General features: G+C 41.3%; 1 protein-coding gene and 1 pseudogene across 2 annotated transcripts in view; one reads left to right on the forward strand and one right to left on the reverse strand.

Moving 5' to 3' along the window:
- LOC115478870 (glypican-5-like) overlaps nt 1–12,390 on the reverse strand; it is a 1,084,132-nt gene that overhangs the window by 661,960 nt on the left and 409,782 nt on the right. The gene's annotated exons all lie outside the window — the stretch shown is intronic.
- On the forward strand, nt 6,161–6,354 carry LOC115479368 (annotated as a pseudogene).

Consider the following 12,390-nt stretch of genomic DNA (forward strand, 5'->3'; position numbering starts at 1 on the left):
CGCATCTGAGGAGTGGGTTTCAAGAGGAAATAATAAATTGTACATACTATCAGCAAGTGGCCAAATTTTAGAGCCATTATAGGGATCCTGAATGAACCCTGGTACATAGCCTCAGTTGAGGACTGTTGTTGCAATAAAATGTAAGGGAATATCAAACATTGAAAAAAATCTCTGAGTAGCTATGCAAAAATGTTTATATAACATAAATCTACAAATCTCAGGTGTTCACAATTGAGAGTGTCACATCCTAGCCTTTGCTCTGATTGAGCTAGAAGCCTAAAGAAACAGGAGGAAATTGCTAGGTCATAAAGAATTTGTTCCCATTCTGCGTCTATGAAAGACTGCTTCAAACAGTTGGCCTTTACCACGTACAATTTAAAATACAATCAGCCTTATTTTTGAAAGTGATGGGCGCCCATATTTCGACCCAAATCGGGAGATGGGCGCCCATCTCGCAAAGGTGCCCAAATCGGTATAATCGAAAGCCGATTTTGGGTGTCTTCAACTGCACTCCGTCGCCGGAATGAACAAAGTTGACGAGGCGTGTCAGAGGCGTGGTGAAGGTGAAACTGGGGTGTGTTTATCGGCCGAGGAGAGATGGGCGCCTTCAGCCAATAATCGAAAAAAAGGGCGGCAGAAGCTAGAATTTGAGTCGCTTTTGCTGGACCCTTTTTTTTCCACAACCCAAGTCCCAAAAAAGTGCCCCAACTGGCCAGATGATCACCGGAGGGAATCGGTGATGACCTCCCTTGACTCCCCCAGTGGTCACTAACTCCCTCCCACCACAAAAAAAGAACTTTAAAAACTTTTTTTGACAGCCTGTATGTGAGCTTCAAATGTCATACCCAGCTCCCTGACAGCAGTATGCAGGTCCCTGGAGCAGTTGTTAGTGGGTGCAGTGGACATCAGGCAGGCAGACCCAGGCCCATCCCCCCTACCTGTTCCACTTGTGCTGGTTAATGTTGAGCCCTCCAACCCCCCCCCCCAAAACCCACTGTACCTACATGTAGGTGCCCCCTGCACCCCTTAGGGCTATGGTAATGGTGTAGACTTGTGGCAGTGGGTTTTGTGGGGGATTTGGGGGGCTCAGCACACAAGAGAAGGGTGCTACGCACCTGGGAACTATTTTAATTTTTTTTAATTTGTAAAAGCGCTCCCTAGGGTGCCCAGTTGGTGTCCTGGCATGTGAGGGGGACCAGTGCACTATGAATCCTGGCCCCTCCCACGACCCAATGCCTTGGATTTGTTCGTTTTTGAGCTGGGCGCCTTCGGTTTCCATTATCGCTGAAAACCGATAGCGCCCAGCTCAAAAACGCCCAAATCCTAGGCATTTGCCCTGCACAACTTGTATTATCGAAAAAAAGATGGGCACCCATCTTTTTTCAAAAATACAGTTTGTCCCGCCCCTTCGCATGGCCGCCCACGGAGGTAGGCGCCCACGGAGATGGGCACCCACTTTCGATTATGCCCCTCCACGTTTACTATCAGTAAGTAGTTGACAGTAGCAGAAATGCTCTAGAAAATAAATAAATAAATCTATCATGATGTTTCCTTTATGATAGCAACATATTCTTGCAGGAATTCCTATGTCCATTGACTAATTTTAGTGGTCTGGAATGCATGATGTGACAGCCTATCCAAAAGGCTGTGCAGTGTGTCTAGACTATCATTGTTCAACTAATTTCACTGGAGAGGTCTCCAAGAACAAAAATGCTTTCCAGATGTATATGTTCCTTTATTCAAACTTCATAACCTAATAAAAAATGTGAAGCATTTATGACTAGAGAAATCTCTTAAGAACATTTTTATTATTTGAAGTATTATGTATCTATCAAGGGGAAATAGAGTAGATTTTGAATCTCATACTAAAATAAGATCATTAAGATGAGTTAAAAAAAACATACCCAATGTGCCTATTCCTTAAGAATAAACTTTCCTTTCCGGCATATGTTTCAAGAAAAGAGCCAAGGGCATCTGATAAATATATATATATAAACTCTTAGGACTCCTTTTACTAAGCCATGGTAGTGATTCTTGTGCATCAAATGTGACAAAGAATTAGCCGTGCCGGGAATCACTACTGTGGCTTCGTAAAAGGAGCCCTTAATACAGGTACAATGAATAGCTAGTCTGCTGAAGTAAAAGTGTGCATTACATTGGAATAGTAAATCAAGAAAACAAAAACTACTAACAGGGAATACAAAATCAAGAAAGCAAGAACAATCCCATATGCTAAAACATTAGAAGATGTAACACTTGCAACTTTTTATAAACATGATGGTTACTCTTGGTTATCTAAGCCGTGAAGCTCTCGCTCCACAAAGCATTGCCGTGCTTTGTTAAATATTATCTTTTACCCACAACTGGAAGGTTTGAAGAGAGGTAGAGGAAGGGGACAGGTGGAGGTGCTGCACTGTGTGTTTGAGGGAAAGGGCAGGAGGGATGCAGGGAGGTACTCTGTGTTGCATTCTACACCCATGAAGCGAGCAAGGTTTAAGTGCCCCTGTATCTCTTTCATCCTGTGCAGCCACACCAGCTGCACATACCTTGCTATGGATTTGTGTCCCAACCTGGACATCTCAATTCCAGTCTCCATGTTCTGTGTATAACTGGGCTTCACATTAGCTAGTTAGGTTTCCCCTGGGAAATTGTTATACTGAACTATAAACACACAGGCACTAGTAAGGAAAATAAGGGTCCTTTTATAATTAAATATGACTATAGATAAATTCAGCACTCAAAACTGAGCTCTAAGGAAATGGCTTTCAGCCTATATTAGGTCTGATATATATTTTTATGTCTCAGCTGATCAAGAGTCAAACTGATGCAAATCCAAAAAAATCAGTTTTGAGTGGTCTAACTGCTTATCACATATCTAAATATGTCTTTTTGTAGAACTTCATCCAACAGACAGAACTGTACTTTAATAATATTAAACACCTTAGAAACCAATTTCAACAGCCTCAGCTGTACCACTCTAGTAGCTCATAAAATCACTGCAACCTAAGCTTGCCCAGCACTGAAGTCAGGCTTACCGGTCTGTCATTTCCTGAATCACCCCTGGAACCCTTTCTAAAAATCGGTGACAGCATTACATTGGCCACCCACCAATCTTCAGGATGATTTGGTACATAAAGCTTAGCTAGCAGTGATTTTATGAGCTACCGAAGTGATACCATTGAGGTTCCTGAAATTGGTTTCTAAGGTGTTTGCTATTATTACAGTACAGTTCTGTCTATTGGATGATATTATATGCTCTACTTCCACTATTTTATTATTTTTTTGAACCTATTTGACTGTGTATTGTTTTTGTAGATCCTGTCATTGGTGGATAGCAGTACATGCTGATAGTCCACAGGGTACTGAATAAAGGAATATTACAATACTACAAATGATTATGCATTTTTATATAAAACATCTACAAAAGTGTCATAAAAAATATAGATTCTCAACAGGTTTACAGTTAGCATTACAAATGGAAGACCACTCGTTACAACACTGTAATACAAAGCATACTTTTAGGGGCCATGGTACAACTACCGTGGTGTTGGTGTTTGCCAATCAGGCACTACTGCCAGGCTACAGCAGGAGCCTAGTGGTAGTGCAAGCACCCTCCATGTGCCATTTCTGGCACACCACTTAAACAATTTTTTTCTGAACCAGGGACTTGCCCAGCGGTAATTGGGCAGCGCCACGCACTGCTCAGTTACAGCCAGGTTAGCACAGGAGCCCCTACCACCTCCTAAATACAGCCATTTCCTTTAAAACAAAACAAAATGCCTTTTACCCACTGCGGTAAAAGGGGGCCTTGGCGTGCTGCAAACTTGCACGTCGACACTACTGCAGACCTCCTTTTACCTCAGTGTAGTAAAAGGGACACTTAGAACCTTATTTTCAAGAGTTACATAAATAATGAACAAAGGAAATAGTCTTTTCAAAATATGTTAAATACATCACTCATACCTGTTCTAATGTGACTGTAATCTGATAGAGAGGGCTTTTACAAAGTTATGTTCTCTCTAATGAACAACAAAATAACAAAACACTGAAGTGCTTAATTATTATATATTAATCCAAAACTAAGCAGAGTCTGAAATAAATAGAAACTTGATCAACATCAAGCCTCAGAATAGGTAGGAGGTCCATGGGCCCTTGGAAATCCCTGATAATAAGAGAGGCTGACATCTAAATTTCCATCAGTGGAAGGAGGAGAGAAGTGGTGATGCCTTCAGCTATATCTTCCTACTCTCTGCCAGGAGCAGTAGTTCTGCTTTAAATCAGTCATTCTCAATCCAGTCCTCAGGACACACCTAGGCAGTCAGGCTTTTAGGATACCCACAATGAATGTACAACAGATATTATTTGCATATTATTGAGATATTCTATGCAAATCTCTCTCATGCATATTCATTATGGATATCCTGAAAACTTGACTAAGAACACATGCAGTAAAATGGTGTCTTGCATGATTCAAAACATGATAGTCCATCTCTTGCTGACAAAGGAGGAGGATGCAGACCCCAAACTATATTTCCCCATGTTTAATTAAATAATGATTCACAATGCAATAAATAATGAAACTCTTTTAGCCATTGCTGTTTTTCTAACACATTTAGGGGGAAATTATCATGGACTACCATTAAGAACCCCCCCCCCCCCCCTTATTGTTCCATCAGAAAGCTTCATCAGCTGATAAACCCCTACTGGATATACCCTCCTTCCAGCAAATCAGACTTGAAGAATATCGCACTTCAATATTTTATATTGCTGATTCTTTGAATCCTTTGATTTGGAATTCTTTACCACTGGAACTGCACAAATCTAGTTATGCTCAAGAACTTGAATATTTACATGGATGATGAATCCTCCCTCAGGATGTCTCATTTCTTAAGGCTTCAGGTCTCTCACAGTTTGTAAGGTTTCCAACACATGCTGCAGGACACATACTTGATCTGGTTATGGCCTTTTCTTCTTCCTTCCTCTCCACTGACAACATCTGAAGCCAACTGGCCCCATGGTTGGACCATTTTCTAATCTCTTTCCAGCTGCATATTGTTGAACCGATTGCCTGCCTGTATTCCCCGACAGCAGTATCAAACTAGACTTCTATATTGTCTTGATCACTCTGAATGCTCTCCACTTTTCTCTTACTTTCCGCTGAACAACTCCTCCCTCTCGGCTGGTTCTAGAAACAACTGAGATGATCTTTGTGGGATCCAGAAGACGTAGAAGTACAAAGTTTGCAGTCATTTTGATTCTGATCCACTGCCAGGCAGATTAAGCACTTTGAAGGCCCATTAAAACTCTGGATCTTTCTGGCACACTTTGGGCATGATCTAAATAAACCCTGACTCTAGTTATATGTTGAAATGAATAAAATAAATGAAATACATAAAAATAACATAAATGATGAGGTTTATTTTGATAAAAAGCAATATCAGAAAGACTGATTAATTTGTATAAAAGTCAACTCACATCTCTTCATATTGTTCTACTCTTTATAACTTGAACATCTCTTGATACTTTGTACCATACTTTGTGTCATCTATGTGAATCTTTGTACCATACTTGTGTAACCTCTGTGATTCAGTAAATTAAAAATTTGTAACACAACTTGTAAGCCACACTGAACTTGCTATTGAGCGGGAAAAAGCGGGGTATAAATGCTATAAAATAAAATAAAAAGTCAACTTATTTGGGGGACGTTTTGCTCTATGTCCATCCATTCAGCTGGGGAAAAAAAAGACTGAAATGCTGAGGAGGGCTATTCCATCCTGGTGACGTGTAATGATATCACCTACTTGTGTGCCTGACTCAATCCTTCTTGTCAGTAGAAAGAAATGATTTTCAATATACTCAGTCCTCTGGAAAACTATCCCATAGTAAACGACTGCAAGAATACAGGATTTGATATATCTGGTCTGTCCAGTTATTCTGTCTACACTGCTAAAGATATCTCCCAGTTGCCAGATACAGAGGGTGACAATTTTTTAAAACACAAATCAAGGGAGACATAGCATTTTTCTTTCCCAAGGATACATATTATAGTTTTCCTGCATTATACACCATCATCTTGGGTAAAAGAAGATAGAATATCCCCACTACACTCTCTCCAGAACATGCCTTTTCCATGCTTAACTATTAAAATCTGTTATAATCTAGCTTTGTGCAGTGGTAGTATTATAGCCAATGAGATTAATCTGAGGCATGATTATTGCTAACTTATAACCCAAATATCCAGCAATACTAGTTTTGCAGCTGCAAACATATCCAGCTCTCTAGGTCCTCTGAGTAGCCTGTAAACAGTCACAATGATGTGAGTGCTTGCATTTCTGCTGGGACTTTGAGCATGTTTGACAGACCCAGCTGCTAGTATGATTCTGCCACCACTGACATAAACCCCTTAATTGTACAACAGGATGCCCTCATTTACGTTCCATTTGAGACTGTCATTGTAAGAATACTGTTACTTTCAAAGGTAAGTATACAGTTACGTGCATAAGTGGTGGCAAAACAAAATGCTATTCTGTAAGGGCATGCAAATTCAAAAGAGAAGTTCACATGGGCAGAGCTTGGGAGGGGCATGGGTGGTGCTGCCACTTACGCATGCAACTTAGAGAATAGTATAAGTTACATGTGCCCTTGCTGCATTTAGGCACCCACAGTTAAACCAAGCCTATGACTGGTGTAACTGCATATGACCAAATGTTAGGCACGCCCATCCTGGGTTATGCTATTGTTCTATAATGGAATCTGAATGCCCAGATATTGTTATACAATAGGATCTCACCATGCAGCACTGGGACTTCTAAAAAAGGGGCTCTCAGTTACACAGTAGAATTGCCCCCAAAATGTTTAAGAGATAATTTTCTGTTACAAATATTTGTATAAGTTTCTGAGACTGATTCTACATCATGTACCATGTTTTACTTGTTTCTTTGTTAGAAAGACGGACAGTATAATTAGGAGAAATAATAATTAGGAGAAATACAATGTACTAACAAACAAATATGAAATGGAAGATTAAAAACAGTACAGTAGAAAGCTTCCCACACTGTGCATACGAATGACAATGCTCAAATCTTGCTTCTAGTCAGTGAGAAGAATAAGTATGGACTTAATTGTATGCCTTTTGCCCCAGTACATCCTGATGCCACAGTATTCACAGGGAACATCTCCAACTCTGTGATATGCCCCAGCCCATCCTCAGCAGAATCCTTTCTGTTGCAGGGCTATGCACTTGGTCAGTTGGCTTATCAGCACTGGTTATTTAGACATATATGTTCAAGTATTTAGCCAGAACTATACAGATAAAAACAGAAGGTCAATATTTTAAAACACTTCTGTGGTCAGCATCAGGTGCTGATCGCATAAGTGCTTCATTTTTAAATTTCTCGGGTGATTAAATGGATGCATTTGGGCCAGGAGCATTCCCAGAAGAAGGAGATAATTTATCCAAAGTGAATCTTATAAGTGGACCATATAAATGTATCCATATGTGGACCACACAAATAGAAGTCCTAACTTTATACAGATATGTTTAGGACCACATTTACACTGCAGCATTTCAGAAACACATGCGCAGATCAGAGAAGTACAGAAAAGTTACATATTTATGTCCATTTTGCAAATCAAGATAGGTATTGATGTGCCTCTATAAAATAGGTTCCTAGATCCAAATCCAAAAGTGCACAAATACCAATGATCACATTTACATCCACTATGACTCACGTGTAAATGCATATATGTACTCATGTGTTTTATAATATATATATACATTGCAATTCTGCCCAAACTACGCCCCTGAAAAGTCCACACAAAGAGGGGCATAATCGAAAGTGGGTTTCCATCTCCGTGGGCGGCCATGCGAAGGGGTGGGACAAACTGTATTTTGAAAAAAAGATGGGCGCCCATCTTTTTTTCGATAATACGGATTGTGTGGGGCAAATGCCTAGGATTTATTCGTTTTTCAGCTGGACGCTATTGGTTTTCAGGGATAATGGAAACAGAAGGCACCCAGCTCAAAAACGAACAAATCCAAGGCATTGGGTCGTGGAAGGGGCCAGGAGTCATAGTGCACTGGCCCCCCTCACATGCTAGGACACCAACTGGGCACCTTAGGGGGCACTTTTACAAATTAAAAAAAAAATTTAAATAGCTCCCAGGTGCATAGCACCCATCCCTTGTGTGTTGAGCCCCCAAATCCCCTCCAAAACCCACTGCCCACAAGTCTACACCATTACCATAGCCCTAAGGGGTGCAGGGGGGGCACCTACATGTGGGTACAGTGGGTTTTGGGGGGGTTTGGAGGGCTCAACAATAACAAGCACAAGTGGAACAGGTAGGGGGGAGTGGGCCTGGGTCCGCCTGCCTGATGTCCACTGCACCCACTAACAACTGCTCCAAGGGTATAACATTTGAGGCTCGTATACAGGCTGTCAAAAAAGTTTTTAAAGTTCATTTTTTTGTGGTGGGAGGGGGTTAGTGACCACTGGGGGAGTCAGGGGAGGTCTTCCCCGATTCCCTCCGGTGCTCATCTGGCCAGTTGGGGCACTTTTTTGGGACTTGGGTCGTGAAAAAAAAGGGTCCAGCAAAATCAACCCAAATTCTCGCTTCTTTCGCCCTTTTTTTTTTGATTATCGGTCAAAGGCGCCCATCTCTCCTCGGCCGATAAACACGCCCCAGTCCTGCCTTCACCATGCCTCCGACATGTCCCCGTCAACTTTGTTCATTCCCGTGACGGAGTGCAGTTGAAGACGCCCAAAATCGGCTTTCGATTATACCGATTTGGGCGCCTATCTCCCGATTTGGGTCGAAATCTGGGTGCCCATCACTTTCGAAAATAAGGCGGAAAGTGGGCCAAATTCTATAAATGGTGCCTTAAAAATCAGTGCTGAAAACCATACACTTAGTGAGATTCTATAAACTAAGCCTAAAGTTAGGTGTAGTTTATAGAATATGCGCATGTGCCATTCTTGTGACTAAAATTTAGGTGCTCCTATTTAGGCCACCTAAAACCAGGCCTACATACTTGCGCCTAACTTAGGTGCAGATCGGGTATATTCCATAAGAGTGCGTACAGTTTTTTGAAATACCCATAACCCACCCTTTCTATGCCTATGGCCATGCCCCCTTTTTGGCTGCAGACATTAGAATTAATGCACACTATGTTATAGAATACACCTAGAACTTTGTGTGCATACATAATAATTAAATCCAATTAGTGCCACTAATTGGTTCTTAAGTATCAATTACTGGCACTGATTTTTTTTTTTTTTTTTGCTTTTTGTTTTTGGTTTGTTGCTTTTATTTTAGTCTTTGAAAATATTTGATGATTAATTGGATACACCATATGGAGCTTGTTCATTTCTTACACATATGTGTATTATTATTATTGACTTATTCTAAAAACTTATAAAGATTTTTAAAAAAAAAACGCTTATATACACACAAACTGCTTAAGTACCTTGTGTTTTTATATTGACTGAATTTGTGTGGGACCAAAATGTTGGCAACACAGTGTCAGTAAAGTGCCCTACTGAAAATGCACACCTTAAAAGCAACAGAAAACACAATGAAAATGTACAGACTTCAGAGAAACTATCAGGCTTATTTTCGAAAGAGAAGGGCGCCCATCTTTCGACACAAATCAGGAGATGGGTGTCCTTCTCCTAGAGTCGCCCAAATCGGTATAATAGAAAGCTGATTTTGGGCGTCCTCAACTACTTTCCATCGTGGGGACGAACAAAGTTCAAGGGGGCGTGTAGGAAACATAGCGAAGGTGGGACTGGGGCGTGCTTAACAAATGGGCATCCTCGGCCGATAATGGAAAAAAGAAGGGCATCCCTGACGAACACTTGGCCGACTTGGTCCTTTTTTTAAGACTAAGCCACAAAAATGTGCCCTAAATGACCAGATGACCACCGGAGGGAATTGGGGATGACCTCCCCTTACTCCCCTAGTGGTCACTAACCCCCTCCAACCCTCCAAAAATATTTTTCCAGCCTCTCTGCCAGCCTCAAATATCATACCCAGTTCCCTGACAGCAGGATGTAGGTCCCTGGAGCAGTTTTAGTGGGTACTGCAGTGCACTTCAGGCAGGCGGACCCAGGCCCATCCCCCCCTACCTGTTATACTTGTGGTGGTAAATGTGAGCCCTCTAAAACCCACCACAAACCCACTGTACCCACATGTAGATGCCCCCCTTCATCCCTAAGGGCTATGGTAGTGGTGTACAGTTGTGGGGAGTGGGTTTTGGTTTTTTTTTTGGGGGGGGGGGGCTCAGCACACAAGGTAAGGGAGCTATGCATGTGAGAGCTTTTTCTGAAGTCCACTGCAGTGCCCCCTAGGGTGCCCGGTTGGTGTCCTGGCATGTCAGGGGGACCAGTGCACTACGAATGCTGGCTCCTCCCACGACCAAATGGCTTGGATTTGGTCATTTCTGAGATGGGTGTCCTCAGTTTCCATTATCACCGAAAATCGGGGACGACCATCTCTAGGGCCAACCATCTCTAAGGTCGACCTAATTGTGGAGATTTGGGCATCCCCGACCATATTATCGAAACGAAAGATGGGCACCCATCTTGTTTCAATAATACGGGTTTCCCCGCCCTTTCGCGGGGACGTCCTGCAAGGACGTGCTCTCTCCTCATGAAAACTTGGGCACTCCATTCGATTATGCCCCTCCACATCTCCTTCCCGTGCTATATCAGCAAACTTTCTTTATTTTCATTAATCTATAAACTGGAATTTACTTCTCAAGTTCAAAAGGGCAAGTGTAATCCAGTCTATTTTAGTAGCAGGCCAAGTCAAGCAATGTGCTTGTTGAATAAGCAGGTTTTTTTAAAAATGTCCAATAAGCCTGTTCTCATATCCTGACATGTTTATCTAAGTCCTCCTTCATTCTTTAGGTCTGTGGGCTAGGCCAAGTGTTGTGAGAAAAAGCAACAATGTCAGAGAAAGCCCCAGATGTACATGACTATCTCAATGTGTGAACAAGTTATTAGTATTTACTTTCCTTGACATGTTTTCTTAAACACAACGCTTAACCTTCTTTGGCGCATTTCACGTATTTGTTCTTTGTATCAGATCCTATGAGATTTACACAAATCCCTTGTCTCCTGCTAAGACTTGCGGGATGCAGCTAAAAAATAATAAAACACATTTGTTTTCCCTGTAGCTCTCCAGACTTCAGAAGTAGAAAGGCTGCTCACAGTTGAGGGCAACATTTTGAATCCTTTAGAAGCAACAGTTGAGTGACTATGCTAATAGTTATTTTGGATTTATATAATCTGTGCCTTTTCATCCAAAACTCATTCCAAGGAGCTGTGCAACAGAATACATCATAAACATAAACACAGATGCTTTGAGGGTGGAAAGTTTAGCTGCAATGCAATTTGTTTATTAAACTGCAATAACATACTTGTGCACGTTAAACACTGGGATTGGCATTTAATAAGAGCTAAAAATGTTTTACTGTGTATTTTTTTAAAATAATGTAATGTTGGCATGCCATTGGCACATCAGTGGAGTAGCCCAATTTGTGAAACATTTTTGCAAGCTTTGCTGCTCTAGGAAACTTAACCACCTTTTCAGGTATAGTTAATTTTTTACCCAGACCATCACCAGGCTAAGATGCCTGATAGTGATCCTGGGACAGCAGTTCTAAATGGCCTGTGGAATGCCCCTCATTCCCTCTTATAAAAAAACCCCCAAGAACCTGTGGGGACAAAGTATACCTATTTATTTAAATGCATTTTTATCCCACTCCTGGAATGACCTTTGTCACAGCAGGTCCTATACATAGGAGACACTACAGTGGGTGGAGTGAATGCTGAGTACCCCCAATATTGAGTAAGCTCCTTGATTTGTGTCCAGCTAGGGATAATTAGTATTGTGTTTGGCACTCCTAATAATTTTGAAATGTTGACCCTTATGGTTTTATATAAAACATGCTCACCCTCTATACCCGCTCAGAACATACATATTCATTAGGTATATACATTCATTAGGGCGTATTTGGCTTTATGGAGGAGTGGCCTAGTGGTTAGGGTGGTGGACTTTGGTCCTGGGGAACTGAAGAACTGAGCTCAATTCGCACTTCAGGCACAGGCAGCTCCTTGTGACTCTGGGCAAGTCACTTAACCCTCCATTGTCACAGGTACAAATAAGTACCTGTATGCAATATGTAAGCCACATTGAGCCTGCCATGAGTGGGAAAGCACGGGGTACAAATGTAACAAAAATAAATAAAAATTAGTGCTCCTTAAAAAATTCTATATATGCTAAATTGGTTTAAATGTATTAACCTACAAATTAACATTAGACAGTTCTAACATATTAGTTTTTGTTTCTATTAGGACAAATATATATAAAATGAACCACAATAAT

This window comes from Microcaecilia unicolor, chromosome 10, assembly GCF_901765095.1.
Source record: "Microcaecilia unicolor chromosome 10, aMicUni1.1, whole genome shotgun sequence".
Taxonomy (NCBI): Eukaryota; Metazoa; Chordata; class Amphibia; order Gymnophiona; family Siphonopidae; genus Microcaecilia; species Microcaecilia unicolor.